This window comes from Pelodiscus sinensis, chromosome 24, assembly GCF_052426305.1.
Source record: "Pelodiscus sinensis isolate ZL-2025 chromosome 24, ASM5242630v1, whole genome shotgun sequence".
Classification (NCBI taxonomy): Eukaryota; Metazoa; Chordata; order Testudines; family Trionychidae; genus Pelodiscus; species Pelodiscus sinensis.
This window is the reverse complement of record NC_143075.1, coordinates 22985427-23013305: the sequence shown is the minus strand read 5'-3', so window position 1 is coordinate 23013305 and position 27879 is coordinate 22985427. Positions and strand designations below refer to the sequence as shown.

The window sequence follows — 27879 nt, the reverse complement described above, 5'->3', positions numbered from 1 at the left end:
GCTAATTTTGTTCTAAGAGTACCATTGTCTATCCTTATGCTGCATAGGTTTCTTGGGAGGTTAAGCTGTCATTCTAGTTTCTGATTAAGATATAAAGACTGTACCTGTAACTTCTCTGAAGTCCCCCCTGAAATCTTATAGGCTAATTAAACCCAATGCTGCTGCGCACAGCATAAGCATCTTCCGTTGAAAATTAAAAAAGGAATAATGGTCCAACATGAAGATCTAATAGCTCACAACCTGTCAGACTAGAAATTCTATGCGGCTCTTACTACTTTTAAAATGCAGTGCCACAGCAGTCCCGGACCAACAGAAGCTGGCACTGCTCAGTCCCAGCTTGTGCAGGGTCCAGCAGCCACTGCCTGCGGTCAGCCTGAGCCACTGTGAACGGGGACTGCTTAGTGGCAGCAGCCCTTTTACACACGTAGTCCAGCCTCCCGGGGACAAAGGCAGCTGCCAGAGCACCCTCTATCAGAAGAGGCGAGGGGGAGGGGGAAGAGAGACCAGGCAGCAACAGACATGGTGCTGGGGAAAACTGGCTGGGGGGAACCCATGGGGCTCTTACTACATTTAAAAGGCAAAGGCGCAGAGTGTTGATTGCTTACGTCTCTGCTCATGCTATTTTCCCCGCTGCACCTCTGCACTCCTCCCCATGCAGAGACAGTTCTGGGAGGAACTGGCTTTTAAACCAGCTCCCCCCACCCACCCTTGTTGCCTCTCACACAGAGGCACAAGGGGTGGGTTGGGGATGACTAGTCGAGTAGTGACTCAACTACCCAATAAGCCTAGGCTTATCGGGTAGTCAACTAGTCACTTACAGAACTGTATTCAGCCACAAGACAGAACCACTGCTGCATGCATCCTCCTCCCTCGCAGTTGTTTTGCAGGAGGGATGTAACACACTGTTCCATTCCCTCCCTCCCTTCGCTGGGGGGGAGAGGGGAACACAGGAGGCGGCATCTCACCCAAAACAAATTACAGTAGTGGAAATAACAGCCCCTTTGCCCATCTGTATAAAGCAACTGGAAAACGGGCAGCGGAGCACCTCTCTGGGTTACTGACCTCTGCTGGCTGCCAGATCAGGGCCCCAAGATGAGGAAGCTCATCAGGGCAGGATTCAAAGCAGCTGAGTCTGGGTGCGCACTCAAAGCAGCTAGGGTTGCAATGCCAGCCTGGGCTCCCCCTCCCCCACAAAGGGACATCACCAGGGCGGTGCCTATGAATGGTGATGCTCACATGTCCAGGGATTACTGGAGGCATATCTGAGAAGACATTTCCCTTGTCCAGGGGCTTTGACAGGGAGCAGGGCATGGCACTTACCTCTGGGGAGCTGCCCAGGGTCATCCACTAGGCTCCGCTAGGTGGATCTCTCCACAAGAACTGCCTGTGACAGTGGTGCACCTTAGCTTCTTCCATGCCACTTCCCCTGAGGCCCCACATCCTGGGGTGTCCAGTAGGGATGTTAAAATGTATTTATTTTTGTAAACAGGTAACTGCTTAAATGTACATGTTTATACTCAGGGTGAGGGGCTGGGAGAGTGCAGCCTGGTCTTGCAAGCCACCAGCTCCTGCCACCTTTCCCCCACTGCCTCTGCCCCAGAAGCTGCTACCTCTGTGGGATACAGCAGGGGAGGGGCACTGTGGGAGCCAGCTCATGCTTGACCCACCCCTCCCGCTGCCGCTGTATCAGAGGCAGTGTGGGGAGAGGGGCAGGTGGCTCCACAGGAGCTGGTACACAAGGTGAGCTGACTTAAAAGCTGGCTCCCCACATGCACCAGCTCCCCCCTTCTCCTTCATCAGAGTTAGATGTTTAACCACCAGGGCCTGATGAAATGCATCCTAGAATACTCAAGAGCTGATAGAGGAGGTATCTGAGCCTTTAGTCATCATCTTTGAATAATCATGGAAGTTGGGAAGAGATTCCAGAAGACTAGAAAAGGGCAAATCTAGTACCCATCTATAAAAAGGGAAATAAGAATAACCCAAGAAACTATAGACCAGTCAGTTTAACCTCTGTGCCAGGAAAGATAATGGAACAAGTAATTAAGGTATTCATCTGCAAATGCCTGGAAGATAAGAAGGTGATAGGTATCAGCCAGCATGAATTTGTAAAGAACAAATCATGTCAAACCAATCTGATAGCTTTCTTTGATAGGATAACGAGTCTTGTGGACAAGGGAGAAGCGGTGGACATGGTTTACCTAGACTTTAGTAAGGCATCTGATAAAGTCTCACATGATATTCTTATCAATAAACTAGGCAAATACAACTTAGATGGGAGTACATAACTGGCTGGATAATAACTACTCTCTGAGAATGGTTAACGGTTCACAATCATGCTGGAAGGGCATAACAAGTGGGATTCTGCAGGGGTCTGTTTTGGGACCGGTTCTGTTCAATATCTTCTTCAACTATTTAGATATTGGCATAGAGAGTACGCTTATTAAGTTTGCGGATGATACGAAGTGAGGAGGGCAGATTAGACCTCTCTCAGGGATGGTGTAGATGGTACTGGATCCTTCCATGACGGGACTGGACTCGATGACCTCTCAAGGTCCCTTCCAGTTCTAGTGTTCTATGAAAAGGAGGGGGCAGAAAGAAGACGGACGTGAAAGAGAGGGGTGCAATACTGAGAGTGGCCACTGAGGGCAGCTACATCACAGAGTGGCCAGCAAGGCTGGGGCTCCAGACTGGGGTGACTGCAGGGGGTGGGAGAAGGATATAGAAGGCCCCAATGGTTGGGTAGAGGTAGGAGAAAACCCTGCCAGAGGGCCCCCCCCCCCCCCGAGCTCCTCCTCACCTTCCAACCCTCACTCTTGCGTCCCCCCATACTCCTATTGTCCTGCCCTGCCCCCACTACATCCCCACAGCCCTGTCTGGACCTCTGCACTACCCCACCACCAGCCCCTGCCCTGAAGAACCCAGGCAATTCCAGGTAAGTCTTCTAGTATTAGAAAAAATAGTGGCTTATGTCTAGAACAAATACAAGCAGCTCACATTTGATTTTTTTAATGTCTAGAGAAACTCTTTCTTCTATTCTCTTTCAAAAAAAGTTACAAGAGGATCTCTGAGGTCACCAGTAAATACACAATAAAAGACAACAGCAAGAATCCCAAGCATAATAGTTTTAATTAAACAGGAAAATATGAAAAAGATACTCAAAGAGACTGGAATAGCTCCCACTTTTGTATAAATCTTATAAATATTTCTGAAAGTTTGTTTGTCCCGAAAGATCTCTGAAACAGTAAGAGCTAGAAACACCAAATTTTGAACAGATAGTACTGATTTCCTAACTTAAATAACTGGATTGGTTAGTTCTCAAAATCAAGTTCCCCAAGAGCCCCAATTGGGCCCACTGATAATTAGCTTTTAGTAGCGCCTGATCATAGGCATTTGCTGGACTCTTCTTTTAAGCGTGTCACAAACTGCAACTATGAGATCCTTTCCCTATGATAACAGAAAAAGTACTAGCTATGTTAATTTCTTACAGTAATATATAAGGGAAAAGTATTTCCAATAAAATATGCTATGTTAATGTCACTGACGTAGTTCATTCATCACACCTTTTACTATATTTTCCCCAGGCGACACCAGGTATTTCTGCTAGTTCTTAAATACATCCTAACTGTGCATTTTCCTGAGTTGCTCTCAGATTCTAAGAATAAGTTACAAAAAACTATAAAAGCCAGAGCATGCATTTACAGTATACCCTCACTGGGTTCTTTCTGTGGAAAGACGGAAAATGTGGTGGGAAAAACGTTTCATGTTCTACACATCCTTGATTTACTAAGGCCTGCCACTTTATTCATTAAGACCCTTGGACTATATCTTCAAGTCATCCTTCTGGATGAAGGGAACTGCATGGATCTCCCTTTACAGTTCATTAGTGAGTTTAGATAAATTAAACCACCAAGGTTGAGCAGTCTCCTGCCACCACTGTGAGGAAGAAATATAGGGTAGTGGTGGTTGGAGACTCTCTTCTGAGGGGAACGGAGGCGCCCATCTGTCACCCTGACAGTTCATCTCGAGAGGTATGCTGTCTGCCAGGGGCCCGTATCCGAGATGTTACAGAAGCATTGTCGAGGATTATCCGGCCCTCTGACTACTACCCCATGCTACTCATCCATGTGGGCACAAATGATACTGCCAGGTGTGACACTGAGTGGATCAAGCGTGACTACAGGGCTTTGGGAGTACAGGTGGTATTCTCTTCGATCCTTCCTGTCAAAGGTAGGGGCCCGGGCAGAGAGAGGTGCATCCTGGAGGTGAATGCCTGGCTGCGAGGATGGTGTCGCCAGGAGGGCTTCGGCTTCCTTGACCACAGGGTGCTCTTCCAGGAAGGACTGCTTGGCAGAGATGGAGTTCACCTTTCCAGGAGCGGGAAGGCCTTCTTTGGACACAGACTGGCTAACCTTGTGAGGAGGGCTTTAAACTAGGTTCGACGGGGACATGTGAGCAAAGCCCACAGGTAAGTGCTGAATGTGCAGGACTGGGAGATGGGTTGGAAATGGGGGGGACTACGGCCTATAATGGCAAGGAGAAAGGAGAGTTAGGGCAAAACAGGGAGGCAAGATCAAATCAGTACCTTAGATGCCTATATACAAATGTGAGAAGTATGGGTAATAAGCAGGAAGAACTGGAATTGATAACCAATAAATACAACTATGACATCATTGGTATTACAGAAACCTGGTGGGATGGGACGCATGATTGGAATGTTGGTATGGAAGGGTACGGCTTGCTCAGGAAGGACAGACAGGGAAAAAAGGGAGGAGGGGTTGCCTTGTATATTAAAAATGTACACACTTGGACTGAAGTGGAGATGAACGTAGGAGATAGCTGTGTAGAGAGTCTCTGGGTTAAGCTAAAAGGGGTAAAAAATGAGGGTGATGTCATGCTAGGAGTTTACTACAGGCCACCTAGCCAGGTGGAAGAGGTGGATGAGGCCTTTTTTAAACAATTAACAGAACTATCCAAAGCCCAAGATTTGGTGGTGATGGGGGACTTCAACTATCCAGACATAAGTTGGGAAACTAACACAGCGGGGCACAGGCTATCCAATAAGTTTCTGGTCTGCATTGGAGACAACTTTCTGTTTCAGAAGGTTGAAAAAGCTACCAGAGGAGAAGCTGTTCTGGATTTGATTTTAACAAATAGGGAGGAACTAGTTGAGAACTTGAAAGTGGAAGACAGTATGGGGGACAGTGATCATGAAATAATAGAGTTCATGATCTTAAGGAAAGGTAGAAGGGAGACCAGCACAATTGAGGTAATGGATTTCAGGAAGGCAGATTTTTGATAAGCTCAGGTAAGGTCCCATGGGAAGCAAGACTGAAGGGAAAAACAACTGAGGAGAGTTGGAAGTATTTCAGAGGGACGTTGTTTAGGGCCCAAAAGCAAACAATTCCGCTGTGTAGGAAAGATAGAAAATATGGCAAAAGACCAGCTTGGCTTAACGAGGAGATCTTGCATGATCTCAAAATAAAAAAGGAGTCCTATAAAAAATGGAAACTAGGACAAATAAAGGATGAATATAGGCAAGCAACACGGGAATGCAGGGGCAAGATTAGAAAGGCAAAGGCACAAAATGAGATCAAACTAGCTACAGGCATAAAGGGAAACAAGAAGACCTTTTATAAATACATTAGAAGCAAGAGGAAGACCAAGGACAGGGTAGGCCCACTGCTCAGTGAGGAAGGAGAAGCAGTAACAGGAAACTTGGAAATGGAGGAGATGCTCAATGACTTCTTTGTTTTGGTCTTCACTGAGAAGTCTGGAGGTGTGCCTAACGTAGTGAATACAAGCAGAGAGAGGGTAAGTTTAGAAGATAGGATACACAAAGAACAAAGTTAAAAATCACTTAGGAAAGTTAGATGTCAGCAAGTCACCAGGTCCTGATGAAATGCATCCCAGGATACTCAAGGAGCTGACAGAGGAGGTATCTGAGCCTTTAGCTATGATCTTTGAAAAATCATGGAAGACAGGGGAGATACCAGAAGACTGGAAAAGGGCAAGTATTGTGCCTATCTATAAAAAGGGGAATAAGAACAACCCAGGAAACTACAGACCGGTCAGTTTAACGTCTGTCCCAGGGAAGATAATGGAGCAGGTAATTAAGGAAATCATATGCAAACACTTGGAAGGTAATAAAGTGATAGGGAATAGCCAGCATGGGTTTGTGAAGAACAAGTCATGCCAAACTAATCTGATAGCTCTCTTTGATAGGATAACGAGCCTTGTGGATAGGATAACGAGCCTTGTGGATAAGGGAGAAGCGGTGGATGTCATATACCTAGACTTTAGTAAGGCATTTGATACGGTCTCGCATGATATTCTTATTGATAAACTAGGCAAATATAACTTCGATAGGGCCATGATAAAGTGGGTGCATAATTGGCTGGATAACCGTAGTCAGAGTTGTTGTTAACTGTGCTAAATACTGCTGGAAAGGGATAACAAGTGGAGTTCCGCAAGGGTCTGTTTTGGGACCCATACTGTTCAATATCTTCATCAATGATGTAGATATTGGGATAGAGAGTACGCTTATTAAGTTTGCAGATGATACCAAACTGGGTGGGGTTGCAACTTCTTTGGAGGATAGGGACATAATTCAAAATGACCTTAGCAAGTTAGAGAAATGGTCTGAGGCAAACAGGATGAAGTTTAATAAAGAGAAATGCAAAGTGCTCCACTTAGGAAGGAACAATCAGTTCCATACATACAAGATGGGAAGCGACTGTCTAGGAAGGAGCATGGCGGAAAGGGATCTAGGGGTCATAGTGGACCACAAGTTGAATATGAGTCAACAGTGTGACGCTGCTGCAAAAAAAAAAGCAAATATGATTCTAGGTTGTATCAACAGGTGTGCTGTAAGCAAAACTCGTGAAGTCATTCTGCCGCTCTACTCTGCACTAGTTAGGCCTCAGCTGGAGTACTGTATCCAGTTCTGGGGGCCACATTTCAAGAAAGATGTGGAGAAATTGGAAAGGGTACAGAGAAGTGCGACAAGAATGATTAAAGGTCTAGAGAACATGACCTATGAAGCCAGGCTTCATGAACTGGGCTTGTTTAGTTTGGAAAAAAGAAGATTAAGGGGGGACATGATAGCGGTTTTCAAATATCTAAAAGGGTGTCACAAGGAGGAAGGAGAAAATTTGTTCCTCTTGGTTTCTGAGGACAGGACAAGGAGTAATGGGCTTAAAGTGCAGCAGGGGAGGTTTAGATTGGACATTAGGAAAAAATTCCTAACTGTCAGGGTGGTCAAATATTGGAATAAATTGCCAAGGGAGGTGGTGGAATCTCCCTCTGGAGATATTTAAGAACAGGTTAGACAGACATCTGTCAGGGATGGTGTAGACGGAGCTTGGTCCTGCCTTGAGGGCGGGGGCTGGACTCGATGACCTCTCGAGGTCCCTTCCAGTCCTATGATTCTATGAAACAGATCAGAATAAGGGCTAATTGCAATACCCATCCCCAACTCAGAGTCACAGTTCCCTGTACACAGAGCATTCATGACAAGCTGGGCAGCAAGAGACTTAAGCCCTAGATGCCAGTGAGTAACGGTATCACTATGGCGTTGTCCAGCTGTTTATGAAACATCAATATTTAAGCATCTTTTTCCATAAAATAAAAATATCTGCTTACCACAGGATTTTTTTTTGTTAGAAGCAAGGGAAAACAATGAAGAAAACACTGCATATTTTAGTAAATATAAACACTATATGCCTAGAGAGTCACAAATTGGGTATTTTTAAGAAGTCTTCTATGAGTGACAAGTTACATGAAAACTCCATTCAACTGAAGAAATGGGTTGTGCCCATGAAAGCTCATGATACCTTCTACATTTTCTGTTAGTCTCTAAGTTGCTGCAAGTCTATTTGTTGTTTATGTTTTTCCAACGTACATGCTTGTTAACTTGGAATGAATTTTAGTATCCAAGTCAGATGTCTAAATACACCAACTTGCATGTGAATTGCTGATAAAAGTGAGCTGAGAGTCAAAGTGCAAAGGTAACACCAACCCACAAGCATCAAATTCTAAACATCTCCCTCACAAAGCAAATCTTTTCCAGCAGCTACCCATCATACCTCAGATATACTCTACGAGGAACCTACCCCTGTAACAAACTTTATTGCCAACTCTGTCCACACATCTATACAAGCAACATCACAGGACTTAACCACATAAGCTACCACATCATGGGCTCATATAACTGCATATTCTCTAATATGATATATGCAATCAAGTGCCAGCAATGCCCTTCTGCCATGTCAACGGGCAAACCTGGATAGTACCTGCAACAAAGAATACATGAACACAAATCACACAAACCTGTATGGGAACATTTTAGCCAGCCTGGTCACTCAATCATGGATTTAAAAGTAGCCAATTTCTCCTGCCATTAATATCTGAATTTCCACATAAAAAACTAAGTATGGCACACATCCAGCCCACTTAATTAGCCTCATTAACTCAGGTCCTCCAATTGACAGGTACTTCTGCTGTTTATATATAATCTTGGTTTCTGTTATTTACACTCCAGTTCATCTGACGAAGTGGGTTTTACCCATGAAAGCTCATGATTCTATATATGTTGGTTAGTCTCTAAAGTGCCAAAGGCATACTCATCATTTTTAAAGTTGCACACTAACACAGCTACCCTTCTGAGATACAACAGGCAGGTTTCCCTGATTTATAGATAGCTGCTTTAGTGGTGAGAGGTATCACACAGAAAACTTGCTCTGAATAGAATCATCTGCAGAGATGGACAATTTTTGATGTGGGGGAAGGGGGCATTCCAAGATTCTGATATGTGGTCAAAGACTACATTTTCCATGAAGGGAATGTGTGTCTGGGACAGAGGTAGGGTGCAGAAGGAAGCTTGGTGTAGGGGACTGGGATGCAGGAAAGGGTGTAGAATCTGAGAGGGAGTTTGTTGAAGGAGGACATTGCGATCTGGGACAGGCGGCTGGAGTGCAGGGTGCAGGAGGGAGAATGGCTGCAGGAAAGAATCTGGTCTGGAGGGGATGGGACGGTGAATGTTCTGGGCAGGAGTTGTGACTTGGGGGAGAGGCAGTGCAAGGGTTGGGGAGGTAAGCAGGAAGTTGGCAGGATGGAGGGGCTGAGTTGCTAAAGGCAGGCTGTCGCCAGGAAGCGCTTACTTAGGTGGCTACTGACCAGAAGCTCTGAAGTCCCAGGCTGCTTAAAAAGATTGGCTGCTCCCTGTGGCTCTCTGTGCAGGGGGTGGGGTGAAGGACTTCACATGCTGCTCCCACCCCAGAGCAAAATCTCTCCATATTGAGCGGAAACTGGGCAATGGGAGTGGAGAGAGTTTGTTGGGGGCCAGGGCAGCGTGCCAAGCCTTCCCCACCACACCCATCCCCTGGTGCCCAGAGCACAGAAACACAGGGAACAGCCAGCCACTTAAAGTGGCATGAGGTTCATAGATCCATAGTCATAGAACCATAGAGCTGGAAGAGAGCTCTGAAGGTCATCAAGTCCAGCCCCCTACCCTAGGCAGCACCAATCCCAACTAAATCAACCCAGCCAGGACTTTTTCAAGCTGAGACTTAAAAATCTCTGCTCTGAAGCTGCTGTGTGCCTGTTGGTCTGAGCAGAGTGGCCTGCATCCAGTGGTTTGGTGGGCTGCATCTTGCCTGCCCAACTGTGACAGAGGTTGTGTTCCAATCTGCAGCTGTGGAGAAGGCCAAGAAAAGTCAATAGATTCTTAGCTGATGTAAACTGGCATTTGTTCTGTTGACTTAAATACAGTTATGCTAATTTGTACCAGCTCAGAATGCATCCACTATTCTGTTCTCTCTTCTCTTTGCAGAAGTTTTCAGCTAAGACACATTCCAGAGGGGCAGCCAGGCTAATAAATTCAGAATGATTCCTGTTTGGAACAGTCAATTTTTTCTGGTTATAGAATTTATAAGTTCCACTACATTTCATGCAGGAGAGGATAAAAGCTTAGATTTTGAAACTTCACCAGAAGCATATTTCAATGTGACGGAAAATACACAGAGGATTCTAGGTTTTTAACCATCTCTTCCAACAATCCCTGAACACACTTCCAACAGGAATGAAGGCATTTCTTTTGGAAACACAATGAATTAGATGCCCACTACTCCCAGTGCAGATTTGGGCCACTATTCAAGAAACTGCCTCAACAATGACAATGAAGACAGCCACCATCAAATTTAAAAACTCCTTGAAAAAGATTGTGGCAAAAATACTGTTAGAGCAGCTGGTGTTGAACTTCCTACATTCTAAATAAAACTGCTGAGTACTTATGACAGAAAGGTTATTGATATTTTTGGTGGTTGTGATACACATGCAATTATACTTTCACAGAGTTTCAGAGGGGTAGCATGTTAGCGTGTAATAGAAAAAAATAAAAAATAATCCATAATCCTGCAGCACCTTAGAGACTAACAAAAAATGTAGATGGTATCATTAGCTTTTGGGGATACAAGCCACGCACAAAAGCTACATTTTTTGTTAGTCTCTCAGGCGCTACAGGACTATTCAATACAAAATGTAATACCATCTACATTTTTTGTTAGTCTCTCAGGCGCTACAGGACTATTCAATACTTTCACAGAGTCCATATTGATTTTGTTAGATCTGTCAACACCACTGGCTATCATGATCCCTGCACCAACCTCTACTGGTGAAAGACAAGTTTTCAAGCTTACACAGAGCTTTTCTTCATGTCTAGGAAAAGAACTAGTGTCAGCTAAATAGAAGATGGAATAGAACATAAGAATGGCCATACTGGGTCAGACCAAAGGCTCATCTAGGCCACTATCCTGTCTTCCCATAGTGGCCAATATCAGACACCCAAAAGAAGTAAACAGAACTAGGAATCATCAAGGGATCGCTCTCTTGTCATCCATTTTCAGCCCCTAACAAACAGATGCTAGGGACACCACTCCTACACATTCTGGCAAATAAATACTGATGGACCTAACCTCCATTAGTCTATCTAGCCCTTCTTTGAAACCCTGTTAAAGTCCTAATCTTCACAACACCCTGTGGCAAGGAGTTCCACAGGCTGACTGCTTGCTCTGTGAAGAAAAGCTTCCTTTTGTTTGTTTTAAACCTGCTACCTATTAATTTCATTTAGTGGCCCCTAGTTCTTTGCTTAAGGACTAGCAAAGTCCTCAACATACATTAACTTCGACAGGCTGCCCAAGGGGAAGTGGGTTAACACCTCCGCAATCCCAGGACAAAGGAGGGTTGGTAACTTACAGTTCATTGTAGAGAACCGTTAACCCAACACCATTCCCGACTCCGTAATCATGAGGCCTTGTTTACACAGGCACGTTGTGTCCAGAAAGGGGTCGTGCCTGGACTCCACAGCCCCGCAGTCCGCCATGTGGTTACTGCCCCTCGGAGCCTGCTCTCCCTCCCGACAGGTGAAACGCCACCGCTTGCAAGCGCGGGGGTACGAACCGCAGCGCGGGTGGCGGGCCCAGGCACTTCCCCCCCAGCCCTCACCCCGCGCTGCCGGGCCCGGGACTGCACCCGAGGGGCGAGCGGGGCTCTCCCGGGCCGGGCCCCTCGGAGCCCGCGCGCTGCCGGGATGCGGGGGGGGGGGGGGGGGGCGGCCAAGCCCCGCCCCGCTCGCTCCCCCCACGCCCCGGTTGTCCCGGTGACGCAGAGCGGCGCTGCCAGCCCCGGGCCCTCCGCGGCCGCCCGGGACACAGCGCGGCGCCCTCGCCCGGCCCGCGACCGGGACACGCGGAGCCGACGCCTGCCCCGCCCCCCGCGGGTCGCCCGGCCCCTCCCCCACCGGCGGCCTCGGCCGCCCCTCCCCCACCGGGCCGGGGGCTACTCACCGGCGGGCTGAGCGACACAAAGCGGCCCCTCTAATGGCGGCGGCGCAGGAACCGGGGGAGCCAGGAGCAGGGGGCGGGCGCAGCGGCGCGGCGCCCAATCGCAGCCGCCACGCATCTTTCAAACGCCAGCCCGGCCGCTCAGTCCGGCGAGCGCCGCGCTCGCGGCCAATCAGCGCAAACGCGCGGGGCGCAGGCGCACAACGAGGCGGGCTCCAGCCAATCCGCGCCCAGCGCGGTCCCGGCTGCCCCAGCAAACAAAACACAAGTGGGAGCGCGCGGAAGGGGCGGGAATTCCACGGGGAGGGGGGCGGGGCGTAGGTTACCTCAGGCTCGGTTACCTCAGAGCTGCGGCAGGCTCGGCCGGGGGACGAAGCGCGGGGTTCGCGCCCTGCCCGTCTCCTCAGAGGTGACTCGTGCGGGGGGGGAGGAGACAGCGCTGGTGGCACGCGGCCCCTTCCTCTCTCCCGCCCCCATCTCTGCCGTGTGGGGTCCTGGGCCGGCGGGGCTGCTTCCTTCTCCGGGCGGCCTGGCAGGAGCTGTGCTGAGCCCAGCGGGGGGCTGCACTCAGGCTTGGCAGGTGCCGGGACCGCCTGTGGCGCTACTTTTAGTACCACGGTCTGGGTCCCCGCCGGCGGCCTGGGCTGAGTCAAGCAGCGAGGTGTGTTCCAGCCGGGGCAGCCTCGCCACAATGCGCCTTGTGCTTGATGCTGGACTGGACTGTGGCACTAAAAATAGCACCATGGGTGGCCCTGGCTCCAGTCCTGGCCAGCAGTCTTGCCCCAGGACCAGCTGGAGCCAGGGCTGCGGGAGCTTCTGGGACCAGACCACAAGCTCCAGCAATAGCAAACTGGAAGGCAGAAGGTGAGGGAAGGGGAAGGGAGGTGAGAAGAGGAATGGGCTTGTGTGGAGGGGAGAGCAGGAGAAGAAAGGGGAAGGCACCAAGGGGCAAGGCGGAGACAAATACCCGGGGCCAAGAGGAGATAAGGAGTGGAAAGGACAGGAGGGGGGAGGGAAGGGGTCAGTGGGGGTGGAAGAGGGGAAGGGACAGAGTGATGCTGAGAGAGGAGAGGGGCAATGGGGGCAAGAGGAAGGAAGAGGAGGGGGGAGGAGCGGGTGCCAGGAGAAGAGGGGTTGAAAGGAGGGGTGAGCATGAGGAGGGCAGGGGATGGAGCAAGTCATGTGTGAAGGAGCAGAGGGGTATGGGGAACTAGGGCAGAAGGTGGTGAGGGGGAGAAAGAGGGGAAGGGGGAGGCACCAGGAAGGTGCAGGGGTAAGGAAGGGTGCAGGTGCCAGAGGATTGTGGGGGTGAAGCAGAAGGGCAGACACTGGAGGGGAGGGACGGGCACCAGAGGGCAGAGGAGCGATGCAGGGCAGGTGGGTAGAGGGAGGTGTTAGGAGAGGGGATGGGGAAGGACATTTACAGACAATCAGAGTGGGGCTAGAGGAGGAGTGGATGTGGGGAAGAGAAGGGCTGGTGCGGGGAGGGGGGGGCAGGTCCCAGGAGGGCTGAAGGGAGTGGGAAAGGCAGGAGTCAGGATAGCAGAGGAGGGTGAAGAGTGGGGGGCAGCAGGCACCAAGGGAGCAGATGGGGCAAGGGTAAGGATGTTAAGGACTAGTCGACTATTCGATAAGCAAATGCTTATTGGATAGTCAGTCGACTAGTCGATTCCTCCCTCCTTGCTGCCTCTATCAGATTGAGGCATCAAAGGGGAGGGGGAGAAAGAGAGGGTACTTCAAAGTGGCAGCACTGCACAGAGCCCATATCCGGCAGCAAAGGGGGAGGGGAGGAAATAGGGATGGGTACTTCAAAGTGGCAGCGCTGCACAGCTGAGCCATTGATCAGCTGTGCGGCGCTGCCACTTTGAAACGTCAAGGCAGCGTTCAAAGGGGCAGTGTCGCACAGCTGGTTCCTGGCTCAGCTGTGCGGTGCTGCCCCTTTGAAATACCGCCTCGGCTCCATGCAGTATTTCCGCAGAACCTGGGATTGTTTGGGGAGTCCCCAGCTGACCCCAGGTTCTTGGGGAAATGCCACACGGAACCCACGGTCAGTTGGGGTCATGCCACATGGAGCCTGGGGTGAGCTAGGGAGTCCCCAGTTGACCCCGGGCTCCGCATGGCGTTTCAAATTGGCAGCGCAACATGGAGCCTGGGGTCAGCAGAGGACTCTAATTTTTGTCCCCCACTTTTGCCTTGTCCCTCCTTTATCTCTGCTATTATAACTCAAGCTCCCTCCCATTTCTGACCCATCTCCTAGGTCTCCCTGTTTTTCTCTTAGGCTACGTCTACACTGGCATGATTTTCCGGAAATGCTTAAAACGGAACAGTTTTCCGTTATAAGTATTTCCGGAAAAAGTGCGTCTACATTGGCAGGATGCTTTTCTGGAAAAGCACTTTTTCTGGAAAAGTGTCCGTGCCAATTTTCGCGATCGGGGCTTTTTTGCAGAAAAGAAATCTGTGCTGTCTACACTGGCCCTTTTCCGGAACAGTTTTCTGGAAAAGGACTTTTGTCTGAACGGGAGCAGCATAGTTTTTCCGGAAAAGCACTGATGATTTTACAGTAGATCGTCAGTGCTTTTCCAGAAATTCAAGGGGCCAGTGTAGACAGCTGGCAAGTTATTCCGGAAAAGCGGCTGATTTTCTGGAATAAGTGGCCAGTGTAGACACAGCTTTACAATGTGGGTTTTGGTCACCTTCCCCTTTCAAACCTAGTTTAGTCAGTCTGAGTCCAAATACTTCCTTCCCTTTCCTTGAAAGGTGAACCCCATCCCTGCTTCTTAGAACAGCAACACATGGTCAAGAAAGCCAAAGCCCTCCTGGTGACACCATCTTTACAGCCAGGCATTCACCTCCAGGATGCACTTGTCTCTGCTTGGGCTCCTACCTTTAGAATCATAGAATCATAGAATAATAGGACTGGAAGGGACCTCGAGAGGTCATCGAGTCCAGCCCCCCGCCCTCAAGGCAGGATCAAGCTCCGTCTACACTATCCCTGACAGATGTCTATCTAACCTGTTCTTAAATATCTCCAGAGAGGGAGATTCCACCACCTCCCTTGGCAATTTATTCCAATATTTGACGACCCTGACAGTTAGGAATTTTTTCCTAATGTCCAATCTAAACCTCCCCTGCTGCACTTTAAGCCCATTACTCCTTGTCCTGTCCTCAGAAACCAAGAGGAACAAATTTTCGCCTTCCTCCTTGTGACACCCTTTTAGATATTTGAAAACCGCTATCATGTCCCCCCTTAATCTTCTTTTTTCCAAACTAAACAAGCCCAGTTCATGAAGCCTAGATTCATAGGTCATGTTCTCTAGACCTTTAATCATTCTTGTCGCTCTTCTCTGTACCCTTTCCAATTTCTCCACATCTTTCTTGAAATGTGGTGCCCAGAACTGGACACAGTACTCCAGCTGAGGCCTAACTAGTGCAGAGTAGAGCGGCAGAATGACTTCACGAGTTTTGCTTACAACACACCTGTTGATACAACCTAGAATCATATTTGCTTTTTTTGCAACAGCATCACACTGTTGACTCATATTCAACTTGTGGTCCACTATGACCCCTAGATCCCTTTCCGCCATGCTCCTTCCTAGACAGTTGCTTCCCATCTTGTATGTATGGAACTGATTGTTCCTTCCTAAGTGGAGCACTTTGCATTTCTCTTTATTAAACCTCATCCTGTTTACCTCTGACCATTTCTCTAACTTGCTAAGGTCATTTTGAATTATGTCTCTATCCTCCAAAGAAGTTGCAACCCCACCCAGTTTGGTATCATCTGCAAACTTAATAAGCGTACTCTCTATCCCAATATCTACATCATTGATGAAGATATTGAACAGTACGGGTCCCAAAACAGACCCTTGAGGACTTCCCTTTGACAGGAAGGATTGAAGAGAATACCACCTGTGCTCCAAATTCCTTCACCTGTACTCCCAGTCCTCTTGATCTGTTCAAGGTCACACCTTGCAGTATCATTTGTGCCCACATGGCTGAGTAGCATGGATGCAGAAGCAAAGAGTGAGGGGGGATTCCATAGAAGCCTTCAACTTCCTGAAGGAGGTTCCAGAGAGGATGGAGAAAGGCTGTTATCAGTAGTGACAGATGGCAGAACAAGGAGCAATGGTCTCAAGTTGTGGTTGGATATTAGGAAAAACTATTTCACTAGGAGGGTAGTGAAGCACTCGAATGGGTTACCTAAGGAAGTAGTGGAGTCTCCATCCCTAGAGGTGTTTAAGTCTCGGCTTGACAAAGCCTTAGCTGGGTTGATTAAGTTGGGATTGGTCCTGCCTAGAGCAGGGGGCTGGACTTGATGACCTTCTGAGGTCTCTTCCAGCTCTATGGTTCTATGATTCTATGAGCATGGGATAGTAATCAGAGGGGCCGATAATCCCTGACAATACCTCTGTAACATTTTGGATATGGGCCTTTGGCAGGCAGCATACCTCCCAAGATGTCAAGTCAGGGTGACAATTGGGTGCCTCCTTCCCCCTCAGAAGAAAGTCTCTAACTACCACTACCCTATGTTTCCTCCTCCCAGTTGGCACTGTCACATTTCTCCAGTGATGAGGACAATGGTGTTCAAGCCTCCTTTTCACTGCACCGCATCTCCCTGGTGGGACACCACTCACAACCACACTATACCTCCACGGCATGGGAAATATCCCCATGGTATGGACATCCATGAATGCTACCACCCATACCATACCCTGGCCATTGGCCTTACTGGGGTCCATGGAGCTTGTACTGAAAGCACCACAGCACAAAGCCTAGTCCCCATAAACAAGGAAGCTACTATACTCTTTGCATAGCTTCATCAAAACATCAACCTGAAGCAGCTGAGGAGCAGGAGACATGGATTCCAGAGGAATCAGCACCGGGCACCACTCCTTCAACTAATTCCTCAACCACCATGTGCGGCAGATGATTTTATCCACCTTCAGGAGCTGTTCAAGCAGCTCAAAATCACCGAATAAGTATCTGAGGGTACGTCTACACTACAGCGCTAGTTCGAACTAACTTAGTTCGAATTAGTTAATTCGAACTAAGCTAGTTCGAACTAACGCGTCTAGAACTAAAAACTAGTTCGAACTAGCGTTTTGCTAGTTCGAACTAGTAAGTCCACATTGAGTGGACTCTGAACAGGGCTTAAGGATGGCCGGAAGCAGTGCCGGCAGGGCATAAAAGGAGGACTTAGAGCATGGAGCTGCTGTCTCAGGCTAGCCGAGGGCTGCGCTTAAAGGGTCCCGACCCCCACCCCGGACAGACAGTTCTCAGGGGTGCCCCGCTTGCTAAGCAGTCCTGGCTTGGAGTGCCCGGAGTACCCACACTGGGCACATCACACCACTCGGCCATCAGCCCGGCTGCACTTGCCACAGGCTGCCATCTGGGGAGAGGGAGTAATTGGGGGGCTGCAGGAGAGCTTCCACCCCCAGAAGCCCGCAGAGCCAGCCCAGTCCTCCCCATCGGGGGCTCGTACCCCATTCCTCCCTCACCTCCTTCCACTTACCCTTCCCTAGCCCCTCTTCTTATTGATGTACAAAATAAAGATAACGTTTCTTCCAACATTGACTCTGTCTTTATTGAAAAAAACTGGGGGACACTGGGAAAAGGAGGTGGGAGAGGGGAAGAGAAAGGCTGGGAGAGGGGAGGGCAACTAACATGATCAGGGGTTGGGAACAGGTCCCAGATGAAGAAAGGCTACAGAGACTGGGACTGTTCAGCTTAGAAAAGAGGAGATGGAGGGGGGACAGGATAGAGGTCTCTAAAAGCAGGGGTTGGGTGGAGAGGGTGCATTCAGAAAAGTTCTTCCTGAGTTCCCATCAAGAAGGACTAGAGGACACCAAAGGAAAGGAATGGGTAGCAGGCTTGAAACTAGTAAGAGAAAGTTGTTCTTCTTGACAAAGCAAAGAGTTAACCTGTGGAACTCCTTGCTGCAGGAGGCTGTGAAGGCTACAACTAGAACAGAGTTTAAAGGGAAGTGAGATCAAGTCATGGAGGTTGGGTCCATGGAGTCCTATTAGCCAGAGGGTAGGAGTGGTGTCCCTGCCCAAAGTTTGTGGAAGGCTGGAGAGGGATGGCACGAGACAAATGGCTTGGTCATTGTCTTCAGTCCATCCCCTCCAGGGTCCCTAGGGTTGGCCGCTATTGGCAGACAGGCTACTGGGCTAGATGGACCTTTGGTCTGACCCAGGACGGCCATTGTAAGCTCAGGGCTCAGTGTCGGGGGTCTCAGTGGACCCCCTTGATTTTCATGCACACCTGGTCCTGGGTGGCCAGGCTGGCAGCTCTCCTGCCCTAGACAGCCACTTTCCTGTGCCTAGTGCGGAGATCGTGGACGAGGTCCACGATGTCCGCACTAGCCCAGGAAGGTGCCCGCCTCTTGCGGTCCAGGGCAAGCTCCCGGGAGCCGCCAGCCTGGTCCCGGCAAGAGGGGGTGGGCTGGGGGGCATCGGGTGGGTGGCTCTGTGCCGTGCCAGATGCAGGGTCTGCTAGCTGGGTGCTGGCAGGCTTGCACCTGGCACGGGCACCGTAGCCAGCCCGTGCCCCTTTAAGGGGTCCGGGGCTGGGAGGGGGGCATAGAGTTTCCCTGGTGTTGGCCAGAGTGGCCACCAGGGAAACCTGGGGAGGGCTAGCCTCCCACTAGTTCGAACTAAAGGGCTACACAGCCCTTAGTTCGAACTAGCTAGTTCGAACTAGGCGTTAGTCCTCGTAAAATGAGGTTTACCTAGTTCGAACTAAGCGCTCCGCTAGTTCGATTCAAATTCGAACTAGCGGAGCGCTAGTGTAGCGCATAGGAAAGTTAGTTCGAACTAACGTCCGTTAGTTCGAACTAACTTTCTAGTGTAGACATACCCTGAGTCTCAGCATGAACTAACAGATATTCTTCAGGCTGTGCCCTCTCCTGAGATAGCGCTTCCCATCAACCTAGCTATTATGGATCCAGCCAACATAGTCTGGCACACCTGAGTGTCCATACCTCCTATGTGCAACATAGGGCTGACAGGAAATATTATGTTATATTGAAAGGTTCTGAGCTTTTCTTCACTCATCCTATGCTAGACTCAATTGTGATAGAAGCACCTCATCAGAGTACAAAACGCCAACACTTGCACTACCTCAGTCGATAGGATAAATAAGAGACTTCATCTTTTTGGATGCAACGCTCACACTTCCTCTACTCTACAGTTTAGGATTTCCAACTATTTGGCCTTGCTGACCAAATATGACTAGAAATTACCAGGGCTCGACAAATTATGGAAAACCCTACTTGCCAGACAAAAAAGGGTCTCGCCACTCTCCCCCCAAAAAAGTGTTTTTTTAATGGCATAAATTCCTAATAAGAATAAGAACAGTAATTACTAATACATTCTTAATAAATATCACCCAAGTTATTAATAAATATCTTATAAATGTCTACCTTTTCCCTCTGCTGCCATGTCTCCTCCCCTTGCTCCATCAGCTCCCCTGGTGCCTGCTGCCCCCCAACCCGTCACTCTCCTCTGCTGTCCTGACTCCTGCCCTTCTCACTGCCCTCAGCCCTCCTGAGACCTGCCCCCCTCCGCCAGCTCTTCTCCCCCCCCCTCCGTGCCCACTCCTCCAGTAGCCCCACTCTGATCATGTGAGCTACCCCTCCTCATCCCCTCTCCTAACACCTCCCTTTACACCTGCCCTGCCTCTCTCCTCCGGTGCTGGTTTATCCCCTGCAGGTGTGTGCCCTTCTGCTTCACCCCCAGAATCTTCTGGCACCTGCACCCTCCTGGTGCCTCCCCCTTCCCTCACTGCCCCTGCCCCCTTTTCCCTCTTTTTCCTTGATACCCACCCCCTCAGCACCCTCTGCCCCCATTCCCCTCATGACCTGTGCCCTCACACATGCATTGCTCCATCTCTACCTTCTTCATGCTCACCCCTTCTTTCAAGCCTTCTCCCAGCACCTTCCCCTCCCCCCTCAAGGCCCCAGTGCCCTTACTCTCTTCTCTCCCAGCATCACCTTGTTCCCCCCTCCTGCTGACATCTCCTCTCCTACCCTTTTCCTCGTTGTCTCCAGTTGGCCCCCTAGGATTTGTCTCTTCTGCACCCCTGTCCCTTGGTGCCTTCCCCTTTCTTCTTCTTCCCCTGACCTCCTCCCCTATCCTCCCCTCAGCCCAAGCCCCATATTTTTCCCCTCCCCTCCTCTCCCCACAGCCCAGCCCAGCCACTTCCCTTCCCCCAGAGACAGCTCTAGGTTTTTTGCTGCCCCAAGCAAAACATTTTTGCCCCCCCTTTTTTGTTTTCTTTTACACGTTTGCATTTTGCAACGGTTTTTGTTCGTTTGTTTTCATTTTTGTCCCAGCGTTTTAGCCCTATAAATAGCTAATAGCATCTTCATTAATTTTTTTCCATAAAGACAAAGGCGCTTCAAGTGAACTCCCCCTTTCACTCGTTGCTGGGTCACAGCAGCCTTTTCCTTGGCCTGTCTAGCTCCTCCCTATGGACAAGCACCCCTCACTCCCAACCCACAGAGGAAACAGGGAGCAGGGACAGCACAGAGCCAGAGGGGTGCAGGGAACAGTGTGGGGGGGGAAGGGGGGAGAGGGGTGGTGCGGGGAATGGGAGGCACAGAGCCAGAGGGACACAGGGATTGGGGGGGGGGAGCAGTGTGCGGGGTGCGGTGGAGGCACAGGGAATGGGACGTGGGGAACAGGAGGGGCAGAGGGATCAGGGGTCTAGGGCCAGTGCAGGGAATGGGCAGCACAGAGCTGGGGGGGGCAGGGATTGGGGGGAGCAGGGTGCGGGGTGCAAGGGCGGTGCAGAGCCAGAGGGAGAGCAGGGGATCCAGGGTGGAGGGTGCAGGGGTGGCATGGGGAATGGGTGGCGGGAGCCAGATGGGGTGCGGGTCGGGCGCAGCGAGCTGGGCGGTTGGCCGGGAGTGGTCTCTCGCCGACGAGGGGGCTGGGGCCGCGGCAGGACTGGAGCTGGTGGGGCAGGGCCTGGCTGCGCTGCACGCTGTAGCCAGCTGCTGGGGACATGTGGCCAGAGCCGAGCTGCCACAGCCCTTTAAAATCATCTGCTGGCGCCCCGCCTCCTCGCACCACAGCTGCATGTGGGCAGCCCGGTGCTGAGAATTGGCGCAGTTCCCCCTCCCCGGCAGCGCTCTGCTCCTCCGCCCGGCCAGTGGATCGGATGGGGCCGTGCCGCCCGTAGAGCGGGCTTCGGCCAGCCCATTACAACAGCCCACCGGGCCAGTCCACCCCTGCACTCACCAGCTGGCAAAATCTACTCGCCACGTGCGAGCAGGCGAGTGTATTTGTCAAGCCCTGGAACTTATACCAAGCTAACGAACTTTGTGGAGGACATACCAGTGGCAAACAGGCCACTATTCAGAGCCATAGTTTCTGAGGGCCAGGTTATCTTCTATAGCACTTTACGTGCAACCCTTGATGCTGAAGACATAGCAGCACGGTCAACTGCAACTACAGTTGTTATGAGACCCGCCTTGTGGTTTTCACGTTCCACTTTCCCATGTCCAGTCCATGGACTTGCTGGCGAAAAACTGTTTGCCAATAAGACCGATGAGGTGCTCAACATTGTGAAAGATTCCACCTTACGTACCCTTGGCATTCACACACCAGCAAACGAGATTCCAGTACTTTTACCAGTGGCCTCATTACATGGTGTACACCATGATCTGATTCCATCCAGCCCAGGAACAGGACCTGAACTCAGCACCGATGCCAGTGATTGGGATTGGCACCCCAAACACCTCCACTGAACATGCAAATTTTAAGGTTTGGTAAAGGGCCTCGAAAACACTCCAAATGGTAACCAATACCAGATTAATGAAAAGAAAAGAGAACGAACTTTTATTATTAGCACTATATTCCTGTTGCAAGCATAATGACAAGATGGAACAGTAACACAATAATATACTCATGGAGGAGAAATTTACCATGGGCCAGGAACTTAGTTACAAAGGAGAGCAAAACCCATTTTTAAATGTGTCAAGTATGGGTTCTCTTGGCCAGGCCTCATGCGCATAGCCGAGATCTACCTGAGCAACCTCACCATGTCACAAGGATAGCAAGAAGGGTATCTACCAATAAAATAGAGCTTGTCAGAGTCCAGCACTCAACACCATACATGGGCATCACACCGCACCCAGACCACACCCATGCCACTCCCAGAGCACAAACAATACCAAATATGGCAATAGGCAATAACATAAAAACCCCTAAGCTCGGGAAGGACTCCCGAATATTGGAAGACAGAATTTGAGTCTGGCTTAGGACTGATCACCCAAAGGCCACCTCCCACCCACCCACTGAATCTAAAAAGGGGTGTACGAATCTCCAGCATGCTCCAATTCCTTGTACAGGCAGTCCCCGGGTTACGTACAAGATAGGGACTGTAGGTTTGTTCTTAAGTTGAATCTGTATGTAAGTTGGAACTGGCATCCAGATTCAGCCGCTGCTGAAACTGACCGCCAGTTCTGACTTACATACAGAATCAACTTAAGAACCCCAAGCGTCCCCAAGTCAGCTGCTGCTGAAACTGATCAGCAGCTGATTCCAGGAAGCCTGGGGCAGAGCAACTCTGCCCCGGGCTTCCTGTAGTCAGCGCTGGTCAGTTTCAGCAGCGGCTAAATCAGGACGCCTGGGGCAGAGCAGCTAGGGTGCTGCTGGGTTGCTCCAGTAGCGCCGCTCCTCGGCGCTACTGGACCAACCCAGCAGCACCCCATCTGCTCTGCCCCAGGCGTCCTGATTCAGCCGCTGCTGAAACTGACCAGCAGTGGCTGAATCAGGACCAGAGCAGCTGGGGTGCTGCTGGGTTGGTCCAGTAGCGCCCAGAGCGGCGCTGCGGGACCAATCGGCAGCGCCCCAGCTGCTCTGCCACAGGCGTCCGGAGAAAAGCCTAGTCTGCTGGGGGGGGGGGGCGTACTAGCTGCGCCCCCCCCCACCCCAGCAGACCAGGAAGACTCGGGCGGCGGACCGAGACGCACCGTGGTCCCGCCGCCTGGGTCCTCCGCGGCTTTGCTCCCAGTCTCCCTGGTCTGCTGGAGAACAGCAGACCAGGGAGACGGAGAGCAAAGCCTCTGAGGACGCCGGCAGCGGGACAGCCGCGGGGCGTCTGGGCTGTCCCGCTGCCGGCTTCCCCCCTGGCTTTGCAAAGAATGCTTTGGCAGAAACCTCTCAGGGAAGAAATCAGAAGGGAACACCATCTACCGGAAGGCATGGGATGCATTGTCCTGGGGTTGGGAGTTCCATGACCACCACCTCCAAAAGAAGAAGATGGGTAGTGGTGGTCGGGGACTCCCACCTAAGAGGGACCGAGTCATCCATCTGCCATCCAGACCTGGAATCTTGATAAGTGTGCTGCTTACCAGGAGCTCACATTCACAATGTGACCAAGAGTCTTCCAAAACTGATCAAACCTTCAGATTGCTACCCCTTCCTGCTTCTCCATGTAGGAACTAATGATATGGCCAAGAATGACCTTGAGCAAGTCAGCAGATTATGTAGCACTGGGAAGAAGGATCAAGGAATTAGAAGCGCAAGTGATGTTTTCGTCCACCCTCCCTGTTGCAGGAAAAGATCCAGGTAGGGATCAGCAAATTGAGGAAGTAAATGTGTGGTTGCACAGGTGGTATTTGAGAGAGGGCTTTGGTTTCATCAACCATGGGACTCAGTTCCAGGAACAAGGATTGTTAGGAAGAGATGGGAATCACCTAACCAAGAGAGGAAAGAGCATCTTCGCGGGCAGGCTTGCAAACCTAGGGTATGTCTACACTAGCTAGGTAGTTCGGGCTAGATAGGCAAATGAGGGCAACCAGAGTTGCAAATGAAGCCCGGGATTTAAATATCCCGGGCTTCATTTGCATCTTCCCGGGCGCCGCCATTTTTAAATCCCCCTTAGTTCGAACTCCGTGCCCGCGGCTACACGCGGCACGGAGTAGGTAGTTCGAATTAGGATCTCTAATTCAAACTACCAGTACACCTCATTCCACGAGGAGCGCACTGTTGTGGGCAGGGGAGGAGCATGTGCACTTTCTTGTCTTCCCGTTCTTCTGCATGCTCCGGGAAGTCTGGAGGAGGGAGTTAAGATGATGGTGCAGTATCTGGAGCGGCTGGATTTTTTAAAGGAGCCACACATGCACATCTTCCAGTGCTGCCCACAGATCCTGCCCCAGAGAGCGTTGTCTCTCGAGACCTCCAGGTACCAGCCAAGTTGCCCTGCCCCCTCTCCCTTGGCCAGAACCCCCACGACCACCCTGGCCAGACTCCCTCCAGCACCCTATCCCTTCCCCCTGGCCAGACCCTCCCACCAGCACTCTCCCCTTCTCCCTGGCCAGACACCATCCAGCACCCTGCTACTGCTTCCTGGCCAGACCCCCTGCCAGCACCCTGCCCCCCCCCCCCCCGCCAAACCCCCATCAGCACACTGCCCCCTGGCCAAACCTCCACCAGTACACTGCCTCCTGACCAGACACTATCTAGCGCCTGTACTTTTCACCCAGATTCTGCACCTCCCTCCCTAGCTCACTCACTGGCAGCCCTGCCATGCACAATGGATCCTTTTTTTGGCCCCCACCTCAGAGTGTGGAGGGGACCATAAAATCCACTAACCCTGGAATCCCAGAATAGTTAATCTGGCCTGAGGCCTTGCACCTCAGTCCTACCTACCCTTTCCCCCATGGGGCTGGAGTGCGAGGGGAGGGTGGTGTCTCAATTGGGGTCACATCAGTGAGGCTTGGGGGGTTTTGGAGGGTTTTTTTGCATCTCACTTGTGTGGTTCCCCGACTGATTTTTCTGTGGGTCAGTGGTCCCTGACTCAAAACAGGTTAACTGCCCCCCATAAATAAAGACAACGCTGAAATGTTTTGTGTTGGACATAATGTTTTATTTAAAAATGGCCAACAAGCCCCCATTTGGGGCCAAGACCCCATCTGGCTGCAGCATCATAACACTCCTGCACCTCCCACAGACCCCCCCCCAACCCTGAGCCCATCATACACCTGAACCCCCTGCCCTCAGCCCCTCACATTCCCAGAGTCCTGTACCCTCACATCCCCAGTCTTATGCCACAACACTTCTGCACCCTCCACACACTGCAAACCTGTATCCTGAGCCTATCATACACCCAGCCCCCCCTGCCCTGAACCCCTCATATACCCTAACCCAAACTCCTGCACCCCCACCTCCACAAGTCTGCAGCCCCCCTCATAAACCCCAACCCTCCATCTGACCCCAAGACTCTCCAGCCTAGGGCCCCTTCTCTGAGCCAGCATCCCCTTCTCCACCTCCTCCTGCATCCACATTCCCTCCCAGAGCTTGCACCTCTCACCCTTCCCACACCCAAATCCCTCAGTCCCACCCCAGAGCCCGCATCTTCTGTCTCAACCCAGGGAGAGTGAGGAAGGGCTGGGGACAGCAAGTGATGGAGAGGAGGGGAATGGAGAGAGAGCGAGGCCTCTAGGAAGGGGCGGGGTAGATCTTGGCTTTGCCCTGACATTTAAAAAGTGATTTTGGGTGTAAAAAGGTTGGAGACCACTGCCTTGGAGGGGAGGCCTAGCTCAGTGGCTTGAGCATGGGGCTGCTAAACCCAGTGTTGTGAATTCAATCCTGGGGGTGGGGGGTGCATTTAGGAATCCGGGGCAAATCTGCCAGGGATAGTACTTGGGCCTGCTGTGAGGGCAGGGCACTGGACTCAATGACGTCTCAAGGTCCCTTCCAGATCTTTGAGATAGGGATACCTCCATATATTTTTGCTAATGGGCAGCAGGTTTAAAACAAATAAAGGAAGTTCTTTACACAGCACATAGTTACTCTGTGGAACTCCTTGCCTGAGGAGGTTGTGAAGGCTACGACTATAACAGGGTTTAAAAGAGACCTAGATACGTTCATGGAGGTTAAGTCCATAAATGGCTATTAGCCAGTATGGGTAAGGAATGGGGTCCCTGGCCTCTGTTTGTCAGAGGGTGGAGCTGGATGACAGGAGAGAGATCGCTTGATCAGTACCTGTGCGATTCACTCCCTCTGGGACACCTGGCATTGGCCACTGTCGGCAGACAGGGTACTGGGCTGGATGGATCTTTGGTCTGACCCAGTATGGCCGTTCTTATATTCTTCTGAGTGATGCACGCATGCCACAGTCCGACCCCTCCCTCCTCAGTTCCTTCTTGCTTGAACTCTGACAGAGGGGAGGAGGCCAAATGGACATGAGCAACATCTCAAAGAACAGACCAGGTAACTCTTGTTTCTTCTTTGAGTGCTTGCTCAAGTCCATTCAGCAGAGATGACTGGATCAGTGTCTGCGGAGGGGGGTGGGATTCACGAGACTGCAGTACAGCCCTGCCAAATGCACCGTCCTCCCTGGCCTGCTGCGCGATGGTGTAATGAGACGTGAGTGTGTGTCCTGACAAATGTCCTGGATCGGGACTTGAACAAGGTCGGTGCACAAGGAAGCCTGAGAGCTGGTGGAGTGGGCCCTCCTCAACTCAAATGGCTGGGCCCTGCCGACTCATAGCACATGTGGATGCAGGAAGTGCTCCATTTGGACAGTCGCTAGGGTCTGTCACGATTGCAAAGTGAGTGCTTGCTATAGCCAGGGCTGGAGCATGCTGTTCCAAGCACCGTCATTGGCGGTACAAAGGAACTGAGAGGGGCGGGGCTTGGGGGAGCTCTATGTAGTGCAGTATGCGTGAGTCACTCCAGGGGGTGCTAGGGATCCCGGCGCCTGTGAGGACTGCTTAGGGAAAAACGTCCGGTCCTGGTGCATGTGGCAGGCGCACACATCTACGGTGAATAGACATGAGCAAGCACTTGAAGAAGAAACAAAGGTTACTCACCTTGTGCAGCGACTGGAATTCTCTGAGATGAGTGTCCCTTTGGGTTCTCCATGGCCACTCTCCTTCCCTCTGCTTTAGAGACTGGGGATCTCCGACGCAGAGACGGAGCAGGAGGGCTCGGGCTGCGCATGTGTGGTTCTGATCTGCATGGCAAACGCCATCAGCACCGAACGTGTGTGGCCTGCACAGGAACCACTTCAAAATCTCTGATCCAAGTGCCGGGATAGCGCCAAGACCAGCCATGGAGCACCCACAGGGCCACGCGTCCCGAAAACATCCAGACACTGCACAAGGTGAGTAACCTTTATTTCTCTACTGCTCGCCTGGTGCAGGAAGGTCCCGATCTCCTGCACAAAGAGTTGCTCATAAGGGTCCCTGAAGAAGGGAGATGCTGGAGAAATGTTGCTTGGGGCCATGCAGCCACAAGAAAAGAGACACCAATGGTTTGAGAACAAGGGGGGAAGGGAGAATGTGTCCAGGAGTTTGACTGGGCACCAGGCTTTAGTGCACACTCAAAATGGCTGCCAAGGGCCCCCATGATGTCATGCAGGGCTGGACTGAGCTGGAAAGAGGGAAGTGAGATAATGGCATTGATCCTTCTTTCCACAGGCACTCTACTGTGACGGTCCCCAGGATCTGGGCAGCAGACCAGCTGGAACTGCTTCCTAAGTAATTTGTGGGATGTGAAGGCCCAGCAAGTGGGGCCTGGGCCGACAGGCCGTTAGTTCATGTAACCTCCCTTTGGCCTGCTCCGAGAAGAAAGCATGTTCCTCAGACCGGAGGCCCTGGATGGAGAGTCCTGAGGACTGCACCACCACAGAGGCTACAACCCTGGCTGCCCAGTCGGCTGCATCCCAGGCCATCTGTAGGGAGCCCTTTGTCACTGCTTTCCTCCAACCAGCTGTGAACTGAGAGCCTGACCAGGGTACTGCTCCCACGCTGGAATGGAAGGGGCTAAGGCCACGGTGTTAGCAATGGAAGCCACATTCCTCAACTATGCTGGGTGGCTCCTGAGGACCACTGAGGAGAAAGTATGCTCCTTGCCAGCTCCAGCCAAGGAGCAGCCAGGTACCTAAACCGAGGGAGCAGGAGACCCCCAAGGCCCAAGCAGTCTCCCAGGGATGCCACAGGGAGATTTAAGTTACCAAGGGAAGCACCCCAAGACCCTGAAGACACCTTAATTCAGCTACAGGAGCCATGGTAGGAAGCAGCCCA

General features: G+C 51.1%; 1 protein-coding gene across 14 annotated transcripts in view; it reads right to left on the bottom strand.

The window, feature by feature from the left end:
* Positions 1-11995, bottom strand: part of HP1BP3 (heterochromatin protein 1 binding protein 3) — a 63363-nt gene extending 51368 nt beyond the window's left edge. For 4 of the 14 annotated variants that reach the window (XM_075906523.2, XM_075906526.2, XM_075906524.2 and 1 more), the window contains exon 1: positions 11844-11982. The gene's annotated coding sequence lies outside the window, so the exon portion shown is untranslated. Of the gene's footprint in view, positions 1-11253; positions 11429-11843 lie in introns of those variants that run through there. The other 10 variants (XM_075906515.2, XM_075906519.2, XM_075906518.2 and 7 more) reach the window with 8 other exon arrangements.
* Positions 11996-27879: the final 15884 nt, after the last annotated feature.